The sequence below is a fragment of the Pleurodeles waltl genome, chromosome 1_2 (genome assembly GCF_031143425.1).
Source record: "Pleurodeles waltl isolate 20211129_DDA chromosome 1_2, aPleWal1.hap1.20221129, whole genome shotgun sequence".
NCBI lineage: Eukaryota > Metazoa > Chordata > Amphibia > Caudata > Salamandridae > Pleurodeles > Pleurodeles waltl.
Genome location: NC_090437.1, coordinates 1,066,982,600 through 1,067,004,663, shown reverse-complemented (window position 1 = coordinate 1,067,004,663; position 22,064 = coordinate 1,066,982,600).

Here is a 22,064-nt window from a genome sequence, read left to right as displayed (position 1 = left end):
TTCCCCTAGGTGTCTAGGTTTCAAAACTGTGCAGGTTTGATAGGTTTCCCTAGGTGCCGGCTGAGCTAGAGGCCAAAATCCAGAGCCAGGCACTTTGCAAAAAACACCTCTGTTTTCTTTGTGAAAAAGTGATGTGTTCACGTTGTGTTTTGGGGCATTTCCTGTTGCAGGTGCTAGGTCTACCCCCACAAGAGAGGTACCATTTTTATCGGGAGACGTGGGGGAACACTGGCTGGAAGGAAATTTGAGGCTCCTCTCTGATTCCAGAACTTTCTGTCACCGAAATGATAGGAAAAAGTGTTTTTTTGGCCACATTTTGAGGTTTGCAAAGGATTCTGGGTAACATAACCTGGACAGAGCCCCACAAGTCACCCCATCTTGGATTCCACTAGGTTTCTAGTTTTGAAAACTGCGCAGGTTTGCTAAGTTTACCTAGGTGCCAGATGAGCTAGAGGCCAAAATCCACAGCTAGGCACTTTGCAAAAAACAGCTCTGTTTTCCTTGTGGAAATGTGATGTGTCTATGTTGTGTTTTGAAGCGTTTCCTGTTGCGGGGGCTAGGCCTACACCGACAAGTGAGGTACCATTTTTATCGAGAGACTTGGGGAAACGCTGGGTGGAAGAAAATTTGTGGCACCTCTCTGATTCCAGAACTTTCTGTCATCGAAATGAGAGGAAAAAGTGTTTTTTGGCCAAAGTTTAAGGTTTGCAAAGGATTCTGGGTAACATAACCTGGTCAGAGCCCCACAAGTCACCCCATCCTTGATTCCCCTAGGTGTCTAGTTTTCAAAACTGTGCAGGTGTGCTAGGATTCCCAAGGTGGCGGCTGAGTTAGAGGCCAAAATCCATAGCTAGCCACTTTGCAAAAAAGAGCTCTGTTTTTTTTGTGAAAATGTGATGTGTCCACGTGGTGTTTTGGGGCAGTTCCTGTCGTGAGGCCTAGTCCTGCCCACGCAAGTGAGGTACTATTTTTATCGGGAGACATGGGGGAACACAGAATAGCAAAACAAGTGTTATTGCCCCTTGTCTTTCTCTACATTTTTTCCTTCCAAATGTAAGACAGTGTCTATTTGAGAAATGCCCTGGAATTCACATGCTAGTATGGGCACCCCGGAATTCAGAGATGTGCAAATAACCACTGCTTCTCAACACCTTATCTTGTGGCCATTTTGGAAATACAAAGATTTTCTTGATACCCATTTTTCACTTTTAATATTTCAGCAAATGAACTGCTGTATACCCGGTATAGAATGAAAACCCATTGCAAGGTGCAGCTCATTTATTGGCTATGGGTACCTAGGGTTCTTGATGAACCTACAAGCCCTAAATATCCCCGCAACCAAAAGAGTCCAGCTGACGTAACCATATATTGCTTTCAAACATCTGACATCGCAGGAAAAAGTTACAGAGTAAAACGTGGAGAAAAATGGCTGTTTTTTTCACCTCAGTTTCAATATTCTTTTATTTCAGCTGTTGTTCTGTAGGAAAAACTTATAGGATCTACATAAATGACCCCTGGGTGAATTCAGAATTGTGTCTCCTTTTTAGAAATGTTTAGCTTTTGGGGATCCAGCATTGTTTTTTCACCCGTTTTTGTCACTAACTGGAAGGAGGCTGAAAGCACAAAAAATTGTCAAAATGGGGTATGTCCCAGTAGAATGTCAAAATTGTGTTGAAAAAGTGGGTTTTCTGATTCAAGTCTGCCTGTACCTGAAAGCTGGGAAGCTGGTGATTGTACCACCGCAACCCCTTTGTTGATTCCATTTTCAGGGGAAAAAACACAAGCCTTCTTCGGCAGCCCTTTTTTCCCATTTCTTTGAAAAAAACTAAAATTATGCTGTATTTTGGCTAATTTCTTAGGGTATCTCTAGAATCCCTGGGTGTTGGAAAAAAGGCCCCAAATTTGGCGTGGGTAGCTTATGTGAATAAAATGTTATGGGGGCCTAAGTGCGAACTGCCCCAAATATCCAAAGAAATGTTCGGCACAGGAGGGGAAAAGGCCTGGCAGCGAAGGGGTTAACCAAGTTTCATTCATAGAAGGTTCAGCAAGACATGCATTAAGTTTAGACTAAGCACATTGAAGACACCCAGGAGACAATTAAAGAATGGTATAATCACAAATATTGTATAAAATTTCTCAAAATTGATGTAAGAGTTCTGGGCAATACCACAGATAATAGATTTGTGTTTGAAGGGGGTTCTTAGCTCTTGGGTACATATAGATACAAACCAGCTCCCATAACTGAAAATGGGAAGTGGTGATAACTGGGCAAGTTAGCAGGATGTCATGTTAATGGTATTATTTTTTGGGTGACCTTTGGAGGGAATGTGGGTATTCCTAAAACTCTCCAGGACCTGACTGTATATTAGGAAGCACTTACTTGGAGGTAAATGAGGTATATGTTACAGATAAATACAATGAAGGTGTTAGAAGGAGTGGTTGATCTATCCAGAAGTCCAGACTTCTGACAGCTATGTTATCGCATAACTGCGCTTTCTTCTGTTCAGTCTGCTTGCTGTCACTTTTGCAGTTGATTCTGCAACTCAGTCTCTGCCAGCCCCTTGTTCTACAGTGCATTTCAGGATGGTGATGTGCCTATTGTTTCACATGGAATGATAAGTGCTATATTGCTAAATTCTGCTTTTCTTGTACCTCTTACATTGTTCCTCTTTTGGTTGCCATTTGTCCTTAAATTCCTCTTTGTCTTGGGCTATCTCATGAATAATCATTCTGCATTAGAATACATGTATTCAAGTGGCATGTTGTTTTCACAGTTATAATTGCTTAAACATCAGAATGTTTCTGTGGCACTGCAGGGCTCCAGTAAAGAAAGCCACCTACTTTATTAGTGATGTGTAAATGTCTTGGGTGCTGAACTTCCCTGTTGCCATTCTGATTGGCGCCAGGTGCTTGTGTTGTATAATCTGATCAAGGGAATCCTCCAGTGCAGCTGCGACTCAGAAATCAGAGGGTATGTGAGTTGAACATGGTCAGTCACAAGCATCCAGAAAGGATTCTTTAGGAAAGGAATCATGTATTGCTTTGTAAGTGAGACACAATGTAATAACGCTGACTGTGTGAAATTCTTGTCATATATGTGAAAAATTGTGTATTATTAGTAATATTAATAATAAAAATAAGTAAGAGTCAGAATGTTATAATGCATGGAATGTTAGGGTCAGTATTCTAGTGAATTGCTTGGTAGTTAATTGTAACTGAGAAAGGGCTAGAATCCTGAAAAGAGTTGTGATGCTGTAGCTACAGCCAAGCCTACAAGGGAAAAGCAAACATACCTCCTACCTCCATGCAACACACCTTCCATCTATTAGGAAATGAATGGACACAATTTTAAAGAATATGCAAGAAAATGCTGGGTGACGAAGGAAAAAAGGAGTTTTGCCGGGGAGAGGTGAGACAAGGATGTCGCTGGATGAAGGCTGTGCATTACACAAAATGTTGAACATGTTGAATAAGCTGCCTACCATCAAATCAATCAGGATGCAGTGCACCATGTTCTGCAAGGCTGAAGCTGCAAGTGAGAAGAGTGGGCAACATTTGCGTCTGGAAGACTTTAAAAGGGGGAAAGCAATGTAGGGGCTGATTGCTTAAAAGGGGGAAAGCAATGTGGGGGCTGATTGAGTGTTTGGCTGAGTGTTACAATGGTGATGGATGTCCCTCTCTGTCAAAGTGACAGTTCTCCCACTCAGACTCAAAGTTGTGAACAGATAGTATGCTGATGACAGAGCCATAAAGTTCTTGCACAGTTTTGAGTGGGAGATTAGCTTTTTTTGTTGTCCATCACCACCAGCTAAAGACAGGCAGTATGGAAAAGTAAAAAAAAGTAACAATCCTTTACGTAATTGGAGAAAACTCCCATGTTGTAGGGATCACATGGCTGGCTTTAGCGCTGGTGGCACCTGGTGCGACAACCTTTTTTGACACCCCCACGCTCATGACCTCCTCCTCAAGTTCCCTCATTTCCACTGAGCAAAAGTGCCTTTCATCTCTCCATAGTCCCACTCTCACATATATTTCATTTGTTTTAAATTGCTGCTAATGGTTGACTTTACAAATTCACTCAGCTTTCAACATAAAATACAGATGTGTTCTTTGCAGCAGGCATATTCACCTTCTTTGCTGTTTTATTTAGTCAAAACTTCCACTAGGCAAAGCTCTAATCTCTTTCTTTAGCAGAACCATTAATCACAAGTGTGATCTTGACATTTTTATTCATGTCTGAAAGCTGGACGCACAAGGAACTCTGCAGCAGGTGTTTTTAAATTAAAGAAATTGCTAAACACAGTGCCCCCCTGAGGTCGGTGCCACTCCCCCCTCCAGGACAGCCACCCATTGAGGCCCAGCTGGTCACACCACATAAAGATGCCGCTGACAAGTCATTGGCTTTTCAATTTTCAAACATAATCTCCTGCTATTGAAGTGTTTTTGAAAAATGAATATATTAGTAAAAGGTGAATGGGCAACTAGCATGTTTAATGGAGCCATCCTTCAAACTTTTACAACATTGACAGGAACCGCCATGACAACAGTTTCTGCCAGTGTTAAGAGTTCTTAGCACAACTTGTGGACAACTTGGTGAGCAGAGGTACCTTGGGACTGCAGGGGCATTGGCACCATGCAGGGGTACCCTCCATCGGACAACATCTAAAGCAGACGGTACGTGCACAGCCAATGAAATGCTGAAGGATGTAAAAAGTGTTATTTAACATGTCACATGTGGTACACTTCCATTTATGCAGTACATGATACTGAATTCAATCAACCTCTGTCATATACAGATAGCTGTTCAAAAGAAAGTGGAGTCACAATCTCCGTCCTATATTTACTGGAAATACAGTATGTATCTGGGTATTCTGAAAACATGCATCCATCACCCTTACACTTATCACATGTGAAACAACACTTTCTACAGCTTTGAACATCTCAGTGACATGAATTATCATGACTATTAAGAATTGTTATGGGTCTTGTGGACAACTCAGATTTGGCAGGCAGAGGTCCCTCTGATGGCATGGGCACATTGGTATACAAGACATGCTGAAAGGTGTAGAAAGTGTTGTCTCACGTGACAATTGTATGGTGTGGAGAGTTCTTATAGCATTATAGGCATTCTGCTAATAGCTACATCAGTTGTTAAATGCCCTTTCTATTGAGACAGCTCCTTGTCTGCGGGTCAGGCCTATAACTCAGGCTCAGGAACTTTAATAACTGATACAACCCTCATCAGTAGATTGAATTGATGTAATAAGGGACCACCCACTAAATGTATGGTGTCTGTTAATTTTAGAGTTAATACATATAACTTGCTGGACTCTTTAAAATTAGTCCACTGCCCTGGTCTGTGCAGCAGTCCACATTTAACTGGTGACCATGTGCAGACTGAGTTGGTGCACCCTACCATTATGGATGTGCTGTTCCCAGTGCAGACACAAACTGATACCTGCATTGAGAACAGCACATTAGTAAAAGTCAGACAACTGTCTGAAGGAGGTGAACAGCCTTACAATCTGCAGCAATCTGTCCTGCATTTCAGATGAGATAGAAATCTTTCTACATGTGGGTGCAGTTAGTGACTGTTATCACAAATGGGGTCGGAGGGGTCCTGAAGGGTCCGTAAGAGCTCTTCCCTCCCTTCCAAGGGGTGCCCATGATCAACACACTGACTTGGCACCACCTCCATGTAGCACACAATCAGTGCCCCTCTGTTGAAGTAAGCCTCAGCAAGGCCTACTAGTGCAAGGGGTTCACCTTTCTCTGCACAAAGTCCTCAGACCATGTAGGAAGAAGTTGGCACAGAAACTGAAATAAAAGACAAAGTTTATTAAACCTCATGAGGTGATACTAAAGTTCAAACAGCACCCTTCGGTAATGTTTGAAGTAGCACACTGAACTGAGAGAGCATGGTCCTTTTATACACCCGCAGGGGCTAAAAGGAGGTGGTACAATTATAGAAGCAAGACTTGCATACATGTAAGGTCATGTGGAAATGCACAGTCGACAGGTAGGAGGGGCTGACAGTTTTTAAGGACTAACAGCTGCAGACCTTACTGAGCATGTGCGAAAGTGGGAGATGCTAAATATAACCTGTCACTAGGCAGATTTTCAAGAGTAGTTAACAGAAAGGTAGGACAGAGCACATGGTTAGCACATGGCAGCATGTGGCAGAGAAAATGGCTGCCATGAATACAAAATGGATTCCGCGAAATGTTCACAATAGTTACTAAATACAAGATGTCTTCTGCTAATGCTTAATCTAATCGCTGCTAAACTACAACACCTCCAGATTATGGGGGTCATTCCAACCCTGGCGGTCGGTGTTAAAGCGGCAGCCAACCCGCAAACAGGCTGGTGGACAAAAAAATGGAATTCCGACCCTGGCGGGAACCGCCAACACAGCCCGCCACTTTAACACTCCGACCGCCACGGCGGTACAGACAAGCAGCGCGGCGGTCACCGCCAACAGACAGGCGGCAGACAATGTACCGCCCACCCTATCAAAACTCACCAATCCGCCACCTTTTCCGGGGCGGGAGTCCCGCCGATAAAAACACGGCGGAAACAGACTACGAACGGGAAAACGCTCACCTATACACACTCCACGAGGAATCTGGACAGCATGGAACCAGAACTACACATCCTACCAGCTATTGTCTACCTGCTCCTCTACCAGGAGCACGAACGCCGGCGCAGAAGACAACGGTGAGTACTGCACCTACGACACACGGGAGGGGGGAGGAGAAAAGATTACAGGCACACACATACGCGACACCCCCCCCAACTACCTACACACCAATGCAGAGCAACAACTCAGAGTGACACCCCCCTGAAGAATGCAAAGACAAAATAATAAGTAATTGTAATACAAATATATTGTAAGGCAAAGTAAATAAGTAAGACGAACATCCCATAACTATATACACATATGTATATTGTCCCGTCAGAATTGGCTTTCTGTCATTGTACGTGGGCAAATGGTCCTCAACACATGGGCAAAGCCCACACATGAGACCCGAATCCATTGGAGAGAACACTGCAGGGGCATCAGATAGGAAAACTACAGGCACCTCAGGGGGAAGGGAAGGGGGGCCACCTCAGCCACATGAGTCCACGACGCCAGATCCACGAGGGGCCTCCACGGCCAATGTTCAGTCCTGGGGAGTGCAAAGCCACAGTCTCTCAAGTCTCTACAGTGGGTGGGTTGCCCACTGTGGCATCCTGGGGAGTGCAAAGCCACAGTCTCTCAAGTCTCTACAGTGGGTGGCTTGCCCACTATGCCATCCTGGGGAGTGCAAAGCCACAGTCTCTCAAGTCTCTACAGTGGGTGGCTTGCCCACTGTGCCATCCGGGGGAGTGCAAAGCCACAGTCCCTCAAGTCTCTACAGTGGGTGGCTTGCCCACTGTGCCATCCTGGGCAGTGCAAAGCCACAGTCTCTCAAGTGGATGACAGACTCCAGCGGTACTGGAGGACTCTTGGTGCCCAGAGTGTATCGTGCAGCCCTGTCCGACACTGATCCGGGCTTGCCCCTTCTGCCAATGTGTCAGCGGTGCTTGAGATGAAGGGCCCAGCTGAGCGGTGCTTGAGATGAAGGGCCAAGCGGAGCGGTGCAGAGACGGCGGTGCCCAGTGGAGCGGTGCTTGAGATGAAGGGCCCAGCGGAGCGGTGCTTGAGATGAAGGGCCAAGCGGAGCGGTGCAGAGACGGCGGTGCCCAGCGGAGCGGTGCTTGAGATGAAGGGCCCAGCGGAGCGGTGCTTGAGTTGAAGGGCCAAGCGGAGCGGTGCTTGAGTTGAAGGGCCAAGCGGAGCGATGCAGAGACGGCAGTGCCCAGCGGAGCGGTGCTTGAGATGAAGGGCCCAGTGCAGCGGTGCTTGAGATTAAGGGCCCAGCGGAGCGGTGCTTGAGATGAAGGGCCCAGCGGAGCGGTGCTTGAGATGAAGGGCCAAGCGGAGCGGTGCAGAGACGGCGGTGCCCAGCGGAGCGGTGCTTGAGTTGAAGGGCCAAGCGGAGCGGTGCAGAGACTGCGGTGCCCAGCGGAGCGGTGCTTGAGTTGAAGGGCCAAGCGGAGCGGTGCAGAGACGGCGGTGCCCAGCAGAGCGGTGCTTGAGTTGAAGGGCCAAGCAGAGCGGTGCAGAGACGGCGGTGCCCTGTTCAGCGGTCCTTGAGACGGCGGGCCCTGTTCAGCGGTGCTTGTCTTGAAGGGCCCTGTTCAGCGGTTCTTGAGACAGCGGGGCCCTGTTCAGCGGTGCTTGTCTTGAAGGGCCCTGTTCAGCGGTTCTTGAGACGGCGGGGCCCTGTTCAGCGGTGCTTGTCTTGAAGGGCCCTGTTCAGCGGTTCTTGAGACGGTGGGGCCCTATTCAGCGGTGCTTGTCTTGAAGGGCCCTGTTCAGCGGTTCTTGAGACGGCGGGGCCCTGTTCCGCGGTGTTTGTCATGTGTCTCCAGGGCACCAGATTCGGGCAATAGATGGTGTTCACTCGCCATCCGACTTCTCGCTTACTGGGCCCTCCTGTGCTGGTGTCCCGTTCCCGTGGGTGTCCTCCTTCACCCCCGGAATGGGGCTGGTGGGGCCCTCCTGGGCAGCTCGCCTGCTGCCGGACTTGTCGGCCGTGCTGCCCTTGCCATCCTTGCCTGATCCTCTGTGGCCCTTGCCTCCCTTTGGAGATGTGCCAGGTGGCACCCCACTCCCTGACGGTGCCAGGGTGGTGCCTGTGGAGGCTGCAGTCTCTGTTTTCTCGCAACGGCCCTTGGCTTTTTTTGTTTTTTTCCCAGGGGGTGGGCTGCCTGTCCCTTTGCTGCTGGCCGATGTGGCTGCCCTCGAAGGTGGGGGACTCCAATATCCCTGGACTATGGTCCTTGTAGGTCCAGGGGTTGTGGTGGCTGAGGTGCAGATTGGACTTTTACGAGATGGAGGGGGTGGGTCAGGTGATGAAAAGAGGTTAATTTTGGAGAGGAAAAACTTTTTTGGAGCAATGGGAAGGGTAGGTGCAGTGGGTATGGGAGTGGAGGCAGAGGATGTGGTTGTAGGAGAGTCAAGTGTGCTGTCTATGGGTGCAGTTGCTTGTGACGGAGGCTGTCGTGAGGTGGATGGCTGTTGGGTGGGTGGCTTCCTGCGTTTGTGTGGTTTGGAAAAGGGGGTGACAGACACACTGGGAGAGGACACAGGGGACGTGTAAATGGCAGTGGGGGTGGTGACTGCACGTGTGCGGAGTGTTCTGGTGGGTGTGCTGGTGATGGACGTAGTGGCTGATGAAGTGGTGCATGCAAGTGTGAGTTGGGACGTCACAGGGAGGGAGGAGGGAGACGAGGAGGAGGGGGACACAGAGGAGGCAGTGGCTGTTGGCATGTCTGCATGTGGCTGTTGCTTGTGTGAATGCTTGTGTGATTTGTGGTGCTTATGTCTGGATGAGCTGGCCTTGGGTGTTGAGGTGTGTGCAGGCTGGTCTGTAGGCGTGTTTGGGATAGGCAGAGGAACAGGGGAGTGGGACTGGGTGGAGGGAGTTGGAGGAGGGAGGCAGGAGACAGGGACAATGTCTGCCGTCAGTGCTGAGGCCAGAGCGTTGAACGATCGCTGATGGGCAGTCTGACCCAAATGAATGCCCTCCAGGTATGCATTGCTCCGATGCACCTCCCTTTCCACCCCCTGGATGGCATTCAAAAGGGTAGACTGTCCAACAATGAGCGTCTGGAGGAAGTCGATGACCTCCTCACTGAGGGCAGCAGGGGTAACTGGGGCAGGGCCGGAGGTGCCTGGGGCGAAGGAGATGCCCGCCTTGGTGTGCGAGCGGGCACGGGGCGAACGCTGAGGGGCTGCTGGGAGGGCGGAGCTGGTGCGCTGGGTGGCGGCTGTACCTGTTGTTGCAGTGGGCACGGATGTTGCCGCCACCACAAGGGAGCTCCCTTCCGAGGACGTGTCAGTGTCGCTGATGTCTCCACGTGTCCCCATTGTGGAGCCCCCCTCGCCCTCCGTCTCACTGGTCAAATCAGAGTCCGTTGCATGGCCCTCCGGGGCCATGTGAGATGCAGCTCCCTCGTGCTCCAATGCCACTTCTCCTCCGCCAGATGATGCTAATGCACACATGAACAGGAAGAGCAGACCAAAAAAGGGGGGGGGAGAATAAAGACATGTTGAGTGCATGCATTGGCAACACAGTTGGCGGAGAGGACAGACTCCAGAAGCCCCCTGCACTACGCCGCGCAATTGGGGTACACTACTCAATCAGTGGGACATGGCCTACAAGCCTATGGACGACAACTGCACACATAGGTGACACAGGGCCATGGATATCTGTACTTGGCACCCTACAGAGGTGGGGGGCGGGGGCACAGGGCCATGCCTTACGGAGGGGCCTAGCCTACAGAAATCGCCCTGGCCTAGGGATACCCACAGCCCTCCTCCCCCACCCAGACACCTCCACTGCGCGCATAGTCAGCAGAAGGAGAGTGTACCCACCCCCTTGTGTCTGCTGTGATGTCCTCACGCGCCCATCCAAATCTGGGTAGGCCACCGCCAGGATCCGAGACATCAGGGGGGTCAATTGACGCGTGGCACCCCTCCTACGTTGGGAGGCCATCCCCAGCAGAGCCTCTGCGGTCTTTCTGCTCCCGCGGCGGATGTCCTCCCACCTCTTGCGGCAGTGGGTGCCCCGTCTGTTGTGGACCCCCAGGGTCCAGACGTCCTTGGCGATGGCACGCCAAATGTCGACTTTCTGATGGGCGCTGAACTATGTGACACCTACAGGGAGAGAAAATACAATATCAGAATTTACTGCATGCTCGATGTGAGTGTCCCCCCATCCCCACACTTGCCATGTGGCACATGCTCTCATCTGTCGTTTGATGCATGCCTCATACGCTCCCCTCCGCACCATCGTTCATTCACCCCACTCAACCCAGGCATTGCCCACGAAGCATGGTCCCAGTGTACTAACCTGTTGGTCTGGAGGACCGTAGAGTAGCGCATACTGGGGGAGGACCCCATCAACAAGTTTCTCCAATTCCTCAGATGTGAAGGCAGGGGCCCTTTCCCCAGTCGCAGCAGCCATTGTCTCTTCCAGACCAAGGTCACAGCAGCACTTGCAATATAGGTCCTCTCCTGTGGATGATCAGGTCTCGAGTGATTAAGCAGATAGAAAATGGCGGTCACGCCCGCGGCGGTGCGTACCGCGGCGGTGCGTACCGCGACCGCCGGCGCACATCGTTATTGGCTCCTGAGACCCATAAGGTTCAATGTTAACCAATGCTGCTTTGCGCCACGGTCTTCGACCGCCTACCGCCACGGTGTGCCACGCCAGCGCCTTGACCTCACATCCCATTGTCACACTTCACAGGTCAGGCAGCCGCCATTTCAAGGGCCCACATGGCTTAATTTCTACTGCGTCACACAGGCCTAGGCCTTGCATTGCCACTCATACAAGCCATTCAATGCATAGCGAATCGTGTTCTGTGCAAGCTGTGGTTACGTACCTGTGGGTTGCTTGACTCTGTGCTCCATGTTGTCCTTCCTAGGCACCGTCCGCTGGGACTTGCGAGGAGATGGAGGAATGTTCCCGTGTACAGACCGCTGGTGGACCTGTCGACACTGGAAGAAAGACATGTCATACTGACATACAGACTTGACCGAGCCACTATACAGGAACTGTGTGCCCAGCTGGAGCCAGACCTGATGTCCCCCATTCGCCAACCCACAGGGATTCCCCCTCTGGTGCAGGTGCTGTCAGTACTCCATTTTTTGGAAAGTGGATCATTCCAAACAACAGTGGCCATTTCATCAGGGATGTCTCAGCCTATGTTTTCTAAGATTTTGTCCAGAGTGTTGTCTGCCCTGATGAAATACATGCGGAGCTACATTGTTTTCCCTGAGGTGGGCGATTTGGCTACAGTGAAGGGTGATTTCTATGCCCTTGGACATATTCCCAACATCATTGGTGCCATTGATGGGACCCATGTGGCTTTGGTTCCCCCCAGTGAAAGTGAGCAGGTGTACAGGAACAGAAAAAGTTATCATTCGATGAATGTCCAGGTGGTCTGTTTGGCTGACCAGTACATCTCCCATGTAAATGCCAAGTTCCCTGGGTCAGTGCATGACGCGTACATCATGCGAAATAGCAGCATCCCTTATGTGATGGAACAGCTACAGAGACATCGTGTGTGGCTAATTGGTGACTCTGGTTACCCCAACCTGTCGTGGCTACTGACCCCAGTGAGGAATCCACGGACCAGGGCAGAGGAACGGTACAATGAGGCCCATGGGTGGACTAGGAGGGTGATCGAGCGGACGTTCGCCCTCCTGAAGGCCAGGTTTAGGTGTCTGCATATGACAGGTGGATCCCTAATGTACTCACCAAAGAAGGTGTGCCATATCATCGTGGCCTGCTGTATGCTTCACAACCTGGCTTTGCGACACCAGGTGCCTTTCCTGCAGGAGGATGGTCCAGATGGTGGTGTTGTAGCAGCTGTGGAGCCTGTTGAGAGTGAAGAGGAGGAAGACGACGGGGACGACACAGACAACAGGGACACAGTGATACAACAGTATTTTTAGTAGCCCACAGGTATGAATCAACCCTGCCATTTTACATTTACTTAAAGTCTCCTGCCTCTCTTCTGTCTGTGTTTCCCCCCAGTTCCTGTTAACTAAGTTGTGACTTTCCCTTCCGTTTTCAGAGCTGTGGGCCCCACTGCGTGACCTTTGCTTTGTTTCCCCATGGACTACAGCTGTGTGACAGTGGTATGTTGTCATCACAATGTAACTGAACATTTTGGCACCGTTATGTCTAATACATTTGTTCAAAATACAAGCAGACTCCAGATTTTTTAAGTGCAATGAGTGATTTTATTAAAGTGCTAAATTTAGGGACATGGTTGAAAAACGGTTATGGGTGATGGTGGAGTAATGTCCATGGCAGAGTCCAGTTTTCAGTCTCACAGGTGCATTGTCCATATGCCTGTGGAAGGATGGAGCAGGGGCAGTTTAAGGTTGGACAGGGTGACAATGTGGGACAGTGGGATGACATCAGGGGGTATCCTTTGCTGGCGGGGGTCTTGGCATCCTACTCTGTCTTCTTCTGAGATCTCAGGTACAGCTTGCTGGGTGGTTCTTCTTCTGCAGGAGGTGGGGTTCTGGTGGCCTGTCGTTGTGTGGGGGCCTCCTGTCCACTAGCGCCGACGGAGGTGGTAGCCTGGTCTTGGTCCATGCTAGTGACAGGGGCCCTTTGTGGTGCCACATGGTCCCGCAATGTGGTGACTATCTGGTTAAGAGCCACGACGATGGTCCCCATTGCGGAACTAATGTTTCTCAGTTCCTCTCTGAACCCCATGTACTGTTCCTCCTGCAGTACCTGGATCTCCTGGAACCTGGCCAGTACCGTAGCCATCGTCTCCTGGGAGCCGTGGTATGCTCCCATGATGGAGGAGAGGTCCTCTTGGAGAGTGGGTTCCCTGGTCCTGTCCCCCCTCTGTCGCACAGCAGCCCTCCCAGTTCCCCTGTTTCCCTGGGCCTCTGTCCCCTGGACCGTGTGCCCACTACCACTGCCCCCAGGTCCCTGTTGTTGTTGGGGTGGTGGGTCAACCTGGGTGCCCTGTAGTGGTGGACACACCGCGGATTGACGTGTCCTGTAGACAGAGGCATGGGCCCGCTGGGTGGGAGCTGTGCTGGTGTTCCCAGAGGGGGTTAGGTCTGCTGTAGCCTGTGGCTGTCTGTGGGGAACCGACTGTCCCGAGGTCCCAGATGGGCCGGGCTGGTCATCTGGGTCCAGGGAGACAGAGCTGCTGTCATCACTGGGGGCCTCTTCTGGGGGTGGGATGGACATCTCTGGACCCTCCTGGGCGGTGTGGTGGCGTTCGGGTCCTGCAGGGGTATAAGAGTATGGTTATTGCTTCTGTGTGTGCCATTTCGTGTAATGGGTGGGTGGCCATGTACCCCAGTGCTGGCATTCCCTTGTGGGGGCTGTTGTGATGGTGGCTTGTGGGGGAGATGGGGATGTGCAGTGGGCATGCTTTGGTGATGGGTGTCCATGCTTTGGGGACGCATGCAGGGCTAGGTTTTGGGATGGGTGGGTTGTGATGGTGAGCCATTTGCAAGGAGTTGGTGTGATGGGGGTGGGGGTGAGGGTGGGGGTATGATTTGGCATGCAGGTGGGGTGGGGGGAATGAAGTAGTGAAGATTTGACTTACCAGAGTCAATTCCTCCGCCTACTCCTGTGAGGCCCTCAGGATGCAGGATGTGCAAGACTTGCTCCTCCCATGCTGTAAATTCTGGGGGAGTAGGTGGGGGTCCGCCGCCAGACTTCTGCACCGCGATGTTGTGCCTTGATACCATGGAACGCACCTTCCCCCGTAGGTCGTTCCACTGCTTCCTGATGTCGTCCCGATTTCGTGGATGCTGTCCCACTTCGTTGACCCTGTCCACTATTCTTTGCCATAGCTCCATCTTCCTGGCAATGGTGGTAGGCAGGAACCGGTGTCCCGAAGAGCTGGGGCTCTACCCAAACTATTTCCTCCACCATGACCCTGAGTTCTGCGTCAGAGAATCTGGGGTGTCTTTGGGGTGCCATTGGGTGGTGTGGATGAGGTGTGGGGTGGGGTATGTGTTGTAGAGTGTGGTGAGTGTGTTGGTGTGTGGTGTTTTGTGCGTGGATATTGTGTGGGTGATATAGTGATTTGCCTCTGTGTGATGGTCTACTCTATTCTGTGCTGTCTCTCTCTGTCCTTCAGTCGCAATTGTGGTCGTAAGGGTTTGTGGGTGATGTGGGTGTGTGTTTTTTATTGTATTGGGTGTGTGGGAGTGGTGTGTGTATGTGTATCAGGTGTGTGTATTTCGAATTGTCCAATGTGGCTGTGTTTTGTAAAGGTGTGTGTATTTTGACCGCGGCGGTGTGTACCGCCAATGGAATACCGTGGTTGAAAGACCGCTGCGGGGATTTGTGGGTCGGAATGGCATGGGCGTATTTCTGTTGGCGTGACGGTGGAGGTTTGGTCATCACCAGTTTTTCGCAGGCCGTTGGTGTGGCGGACTTTTGTTGATGTCGGGTTTTTGGCGGTTTGCCAGATGCGGGTCAGAATGACCGTGGCGGTTTACCGCGACCGCGGCGGTGTTATGGCGGTCTTCTGACCGGCGGTAAGCGCCTTTTACCGCCGAGGTCAGAATGACCCCCTATGTCTTTGACTGCACCTATGTCTATAGTATGGTGAAGGCACTAATGGAAACGATTGTCTCATTTTTATTGGGCCATAGCCCATGCAAATGAGGGAATGTCCTATCACGTTTGTGCCAGCACACATTTAGCACTGGAAGGCTCTATATTACGGAAGGGGCCATTGAAGTGTCTTCAATTCATTACATAATAACAACCTGCCCTGTGGGCACACAAAGCAGACTCGCCTGTCCGTTGCGCCATGCAGCACTTTTGACAATTAGGGAACAGTTCAAGCCTGATTTAGATCTTGGAGGAGGGAAATACTCCGGCCCAGATTATGGGGGTCATTATGAAAACTGGTGGTTTTTCCAGTGACTGCCTGCCCCCCCTGGAACTCTGCCGGGCGTATAATAAACATTGGGCTGGGCCGGGACATTGCCGGCGGCTCCACATGGAGCCGCGGACAATTCCTCTGTGCAGAGGGTGCAGCTGCACCCGTCGCACAGATCACTGCCCGGAAATCGGGCAGAGACCTGCGCAATGGGGCACGTCACAGGGGCCTAGCAATGCCCATGCCAAGTGCGTGGGCAGTGCAGGGGCACCCCAGGGGGGGCCCGGAGCACCCCTTCTGCCAGACTTTCCCTGGCATATTTATACTTTTTGACGCAAAACTGCACTAACGCAGTTTTGCGTCAAAAAAATTTGCGCCAGCTAACGCCATTCTGAAGCGCCATGCGGGCGCCGTATTAAATCAATGACGTTAGCCGGCGTTAGCCGGCGTTAGCCGCCGGCGCTGCCTGGTGTGCGTGAAAAAAACGACGTACACCAGGCAGCACCGGCGTAGGGGGATATGGAGCTTGGGCGCCAAAAAATGGGGCAAGTCAGGCTGAGGCAAATTTTTCGCCTCAACCCGATTTGCGCCATTTTTTCCGACTCCCAACCCCCATAGAAATGACTCCTGTCTTAGCAAAGACAGGAGTCATGCCCCCTTGCCCAATGGCCATGCCCAGGGGACTTCTGTCCCCTGGGCATGGTCATTGGGCATAGTGGCATGTAGGGGGGCACAAATCAGGCCCCCCATGCCACAAAAAAAAAAAAAAAAAAAAAAAACACTTACCTGAACTTACCTTAATGTCCCTGGGATGGGTCCCTCCAGCCTTGGGTGTCCTCCTGGGGTGGGCAAGGGGGACAGGGGGTGTCCCTGGGGGCATGGGAGGGCACCTCTGTGCTCCTTCCGAGCCCACAGGTCCCTTAACGCCTGCCTTGTCCTGGCGCTAAAAAACGGCGCAAAAGCGGCCGTACGTCATTTTTTTTGACTCGCCCACTCCCGGGCGTGAATTTTGCCCGGGAGTGTAAATACGGCGCTCATGCCTCGGAGTCAATTTTTTAGACGGGAACGCCTACCTTGCATATCATTAACGCAAAGTAGGTGTCCACGCTAAAAAATGACGGAAACTCCATGGACTTTGGCGCTAGACGCGTCTAACGCCAAAGTATAAATATCGAGTTAGTTTTGCGTCGGAATTGCGTCAAAAAAAACGATGCAATTCCGGCGCAAACAGAGTATAAATATGCCCCTAAGTTTGTAATTATCTGCACATTAACATGATTTCGAAAAATGACTTGGGTTTTTGTCGGTGGTACTAAATGCAGACATGTAGAAGCTTTCAGTATACTTTCTGGTGGCGATGGTATCCATAGTTTAGACTCTGTTATGTTGTTGGAAAAAAGCATTGACTTGTGGGTAATTACATTGTAAGACCCTGTCTGTACCATTTGATGTATTATTAGTAACTCATTAGGCGGATTTGTTCTTTGAGCACTAGAACTGCTTTGCAGTGGATGTGGATTTTTCAAAGTTAATGACCTGCCCTTTTCTGACAGCACACCAGACTTTCACACTATTAACTAACACTTTGCTTCACTCAACCCTTGAACTGTTGACAAGAGCACTTAAGCAAGTTTGAAAAGCAGTAAATATCAAGTAAATCAAATGCAGTTACTGACAACTTCAGATGAAATACTGGTTCAAACATACGGTGCTGAAAGGGTGGATAATTTAAAACAAGTGTTCATGAAATTGTTCTACCTGCGCTTTTCTGTTATCATTGCCGCTCACTTTGTACGGATAACAATTCAAAAAGTTTAGAAGGCAATCACTATGATTGTGGAGAAGCATCGCTCAGTGAAATGAATGTTGGCTGCCCACAAATGAGCTGTTTTGGAGGTGATGAGTTCGATTTCCGGTGAGCCAAGCTCACGTTTCCATCCTATCGAAGCCTAAAAATTGAGTACTGTGAAAAGGGCAATAGAAGTACCTGGTACTAAAGTGCTTTACCTGCTGCCATTCAAATAGATTTTTAATATACCTATTTTGTCTTGTAGTCCTTTTAGTTTCCTCCTCCCCTCCCACCCACTGTTATAAGACTTGCAGAACTATAACAACTAACAGATGGATTGGTTTTAGTATTAAATATCTGCTCCATTGTTTACCACCTTCAGGCTGTTTACGGTTGCTCGTAGTGATAAGTTCAGATGTAATTAGTTGCAGGAAGTTATTCTTAAACAGTAGTTCTTAATGTCATACCTTTGAATGTAAATTGATTAGTATAATTGTGCTCTGATTATGCTCCTGAACACCGAGACAATTCTAATAATTTCCCTTTTGCTGACGCTAATCTATTCCGTTGATTTAAGTGTTTCATTAATGTGGTATCTGTTACCTTATTATTTTATTTTGGGGAGTAAATAGAGCATTAGTGGGGAACTAGCGTTACTGCGCCCCCATGCAAGAGGAAATATTTAACTGTTAGAAAATTAAACCTTGGTTGCTAAATGTGTGCTACGACAACCATTGTCATCTAAACACACAACACACTTTATAGAAGATAAAGAAAAACACATCTTCATTCAAATCTTCAAATTATAAAATAGCTATAGGATGTTCTACGTTTCAGTGGTGTGGGGATAGAGCATGGGGTCGTTGCTCAGCTACACGTAAGATCAGGCGGTTAGGAGGCTGGCTCTTTATGAAGTGTACAAAACCAGGCGCACTTTGTAGATGGTCAGAGCAACCACACATTTGTTTTCATTGGTAAAAATAGACCATCAAATGCTCTAATTTGTATGGAAGCTTGGTGAAGCAGTCAGGCTAATCTCAGAGAAGTGCAAAGCATTTGTTGTACTCACTGTAAAGACACACACTCAAAAGAATTACTCAAGTCCACTTTACAAAAATACTTCAGATTGTTGTAACATTTTTAAGACTAAGATCATAAAAATCAGGTCATTACTTTTTAAGTTATGAATTTTTTAAATTTTGAAAATATCTCAGTTCTGTGCGTAATTATCCACCATAGGAAATAGTGGAGAAATTCTTTAAAAATGCATGTAAAATCAGGTAGGTCAGGTCGTTGGTGGGCCCTGTGGACCAGCTGGAGAAGTTCGGGCAGCTCCTGGTTTCAGCAGGAGCAGCTGCAGAAAGTCATTTGAGCTGGTGCAAGAACATTGCAGGGGACCATCTGGAAATATACTGCACAGGTGGACTTCAAAGTGAGTCCGGTGGGTCCCCTTGGAGTGTCAAGGTCGCAAGCGGTAGGAAACCCATGGAACACAGCTTGATCTATGGTGCCAGACACATGGGGGCATATTTATACTCTGTTTGCGCCGAATGTGCCTCAAAATTTTTGACGCACAATCGGCGCAAACCCTGCCCCATATTTATACTTTGACGTCCGACCCCGCGGGCGTCAAAGTTCCACCATGTGCGTCATTTTTTGGAAGGGGGAACCAGCCTTGTGTTAATTATATGCAAGGTAGGCGTTCCCTTCCAAAAAATGACTTTAAGGCCTGTGCCCCATATTTATACTCTGACGTCATTTTGACGCACAGGAGGGGGCAGGCCTTAAAAAACGGCGCCCAGCCTGATGGGTGCCGTTTTTTAATGCCTGGGTCAGGGCAGGCGTTAAGGGACCTGTGGGCTCAGAAGGAGCCCAGAGGTGCCCTCCCATGCCCCCAGGGACACCCCCTGCCACCCTTGCCCACCCCAGGAGGACACCCAAGATGGAGGGAAGTTGAGGTAAGTTGGGGTAATTATTTTTTTTCGTTTTTTTTTTTTTGTGGCATAGGGGGGCCTGATTTGGGTCCCCCTACATGCCACTATGCCCAATGACCATGCCCAGGGGACATAAGTCCCCTGGGCATGGCCATTGGGCAAGGGGGCATGACGCCTGTCTTTGCTAAGACAGGAGTCATGTCAATGGAGGTTGGGCGTAAAAAAAAATGGCGCAAATCGGGTTGAGGCCTGAATTTTGCCTCAGACCTGACTTGCCCCATTTTTTGACGCCCAACCTCCATTTTACCCTACGGCGGCGCTGCCTGGTGTGAGTCATTTTTTTTTACGCACACCAGTCCGCAGCGCCGGCTAACGTCATTCAACAAATAAGGCGCCCGCATGGCGCTTTGGATTGACGTTAGCCGGCGGTAAAAAATTTGACGCACAACTGCGTTGGCGCAGTTGTGCGTCAAAAAGTATAAATATGGGCCATGGTGTGAGGGTGCAGAGTGAAACAGTGAGCCAGGAGCTGTGCACAAAGGTGCCCTTGGAAGCAGGAGATAGTTCACTTTGAGGGTTGCTTGCAGGTCAGCAGGGAAATGCTGGTGAGAGGTCCTAGGGGCATATTTATCCTCTGTTTGTGCCGAATGTGCTTCGAAATTTTGGACGCACAATCGGCGCAAACCCTGCCCCATATTTATACTTTGACGTCCGACCCCGCGGGCGTTAAAGTTCCACCATGTGCGTCATTTTTTGGAAGGGGGAACCAGCCTTGCGTTAATTATATGCAAGGTAGGCGTTCCCTTCCAAAAAATTACTTTAATGCCTGTGCCCCATATTTATACTCTGACGTCATTTTGACGCACAGGAGGGAGCAGGCCTTAAAAAACGGCGCCCAGCCTGATGGATGCCGTTTTTTAACACCTGGGTCAGGGCAGGCGTTAAGGGACCTGTGGCCTCAGAAGGAGCCCAGAGGTGCCCTCCCATGCCCCCAGGGACACCCCCTGCCACCCTTGCCCACCCCAGGAGGACACCCAAGGATGGAGGGACCCATCCCAGGGAAGTTGAGGTAAGTTGGGGTAAGTATTTTATTTTAGTTTTTTTTTGTGGCATAGGGGGGCATGATTTGGGCCCCCCTACATGCAACTATGCCCAATGACCATGCCCAGGGGACATAAGTCCCCTGGGCATGGGGCATGACTCCTGTCTTTGCTAAGACAGGAGTCATGTCAATGGAGGTTGGGCATCCAAAAAAATGGCGCAAATCGGGTTGAGGCCTGAATTTTGCCTCAGACCTGACTTGCCCCATTTTTTGACGCCCAACCTCCATTTTCTCCTACGCCGGCGCTGCCTGGTGTGAGTCATTTTTTTTGACGCACACCAGTCCGCAGCGCCGGCTAATGTCATTCAATAAATAAGGGGCCCGCATGGCGCTTTGGAATGGCGTTAGCCGGCGGTACAATTTTTGACGCACAACTGTGTTGGCGCAGTTGTGTGTCAAAAAGTATAAATATGGGCCCTAGTGTTTTCTGACGTCCCTCCACTGGGGCTTCCTTCCGGTCCCGGGTTGGTGCCTATTTCTTGGTGCAGCAGGACTTCAATTCTCGAGCCTTTGATTTTCTTTTTTGCTGGCCTTTTTGTGACCTTGGAATGTGAATCTGTGGTCTAGGGTTGCCCACTAAATACTGTATTTAGTGGGTGTTTAGGGGAGTACCTAGTGGTGACCAATGGGTCATCTAATTTAGGGTGACTACATCCACTAAGTGACCACTTCCTGTGGGCGAAGGTCTTGTCTCTACACCTGTTTGGCTATTTTCCTTCCATGCAAGATGGAGGAAAATGACATGGAGGAGTGATCTTGCATGCAACACCTTAGGGATGGTGCGAACCTGAGCTGACCACTCCTCATGTCCTTTTTGTGTTTTTCCACCTTTGCTCCCACCAAAATTTGGAGTCTCAATGGGTGAGGCCGTATGATGCTACCAACTGATATGAGGCTTGACTTTCAAGGGATGTGAGCCCTTTGAAGCTCGCTAGCAGGACAGTGCACATTCCTAAGTGGGGGGGTGGCACCTTCACCAAGGAAGGGCTTTGTTCTGGGACCCAGAGAGCATGAGCTCTCGTCCCAGGGTTCCAGGATCTTGTCTGGTGGTGGCAGGCTGGTTGTGACTGACTAGCAACCATGATGGTGTTAGTTAGCTTTGCAGGGGTTACCTCTAAGGTGACCCCTAAATGCTTTTTGCCATAAATGCAATACTGGTACCAGATTAGATCTATTGTTCTGAGTTGCTTGATACCAAACAATCCAGGGTTCAGAGTGGCAATCATGTAGCTGTGAAACTTTTACTGACCAGTGTCTAGCACATTTATTTACAATGGCTGCTCTGTTCACTTACTATGTTCCAGGTTTGGCAAGGATACAGTAGGGCCATATTGCTCATGCATCTATGCCCACACATACAGTATAATGTACTCTGCCTTAGGGCTTGTAGTCCTGCCAGAGTAGTGACTTACCTATATTACATGCAGTTTATAGAGGACAGGGCACATAGGCTGTGTGCTATGTCGAGTTTGCATTTTAGGATTGCACCAGGGCACTCAGCCTGCAATGGCAGTGGTGGGTGCATCTGGATGCATGACCCTAGAGGGTGGGACAATCTGTGCTGCTGCCCTCAGGGGCCTTCCCTCAGTACCCCATGCCTTGGGTACCTAAGTACCATTTACTATGTACTTATAGCGGCAGCTAAAGGTGTTGCCAGTTGTGCCAATGGCTCACAACAGTTCTGCGAAAGAGATCTGGACCAGTGAACCTCGTTAGCATGTTCCCTGGGCACTAACAATTTGGAGACAACATCAGATACCAG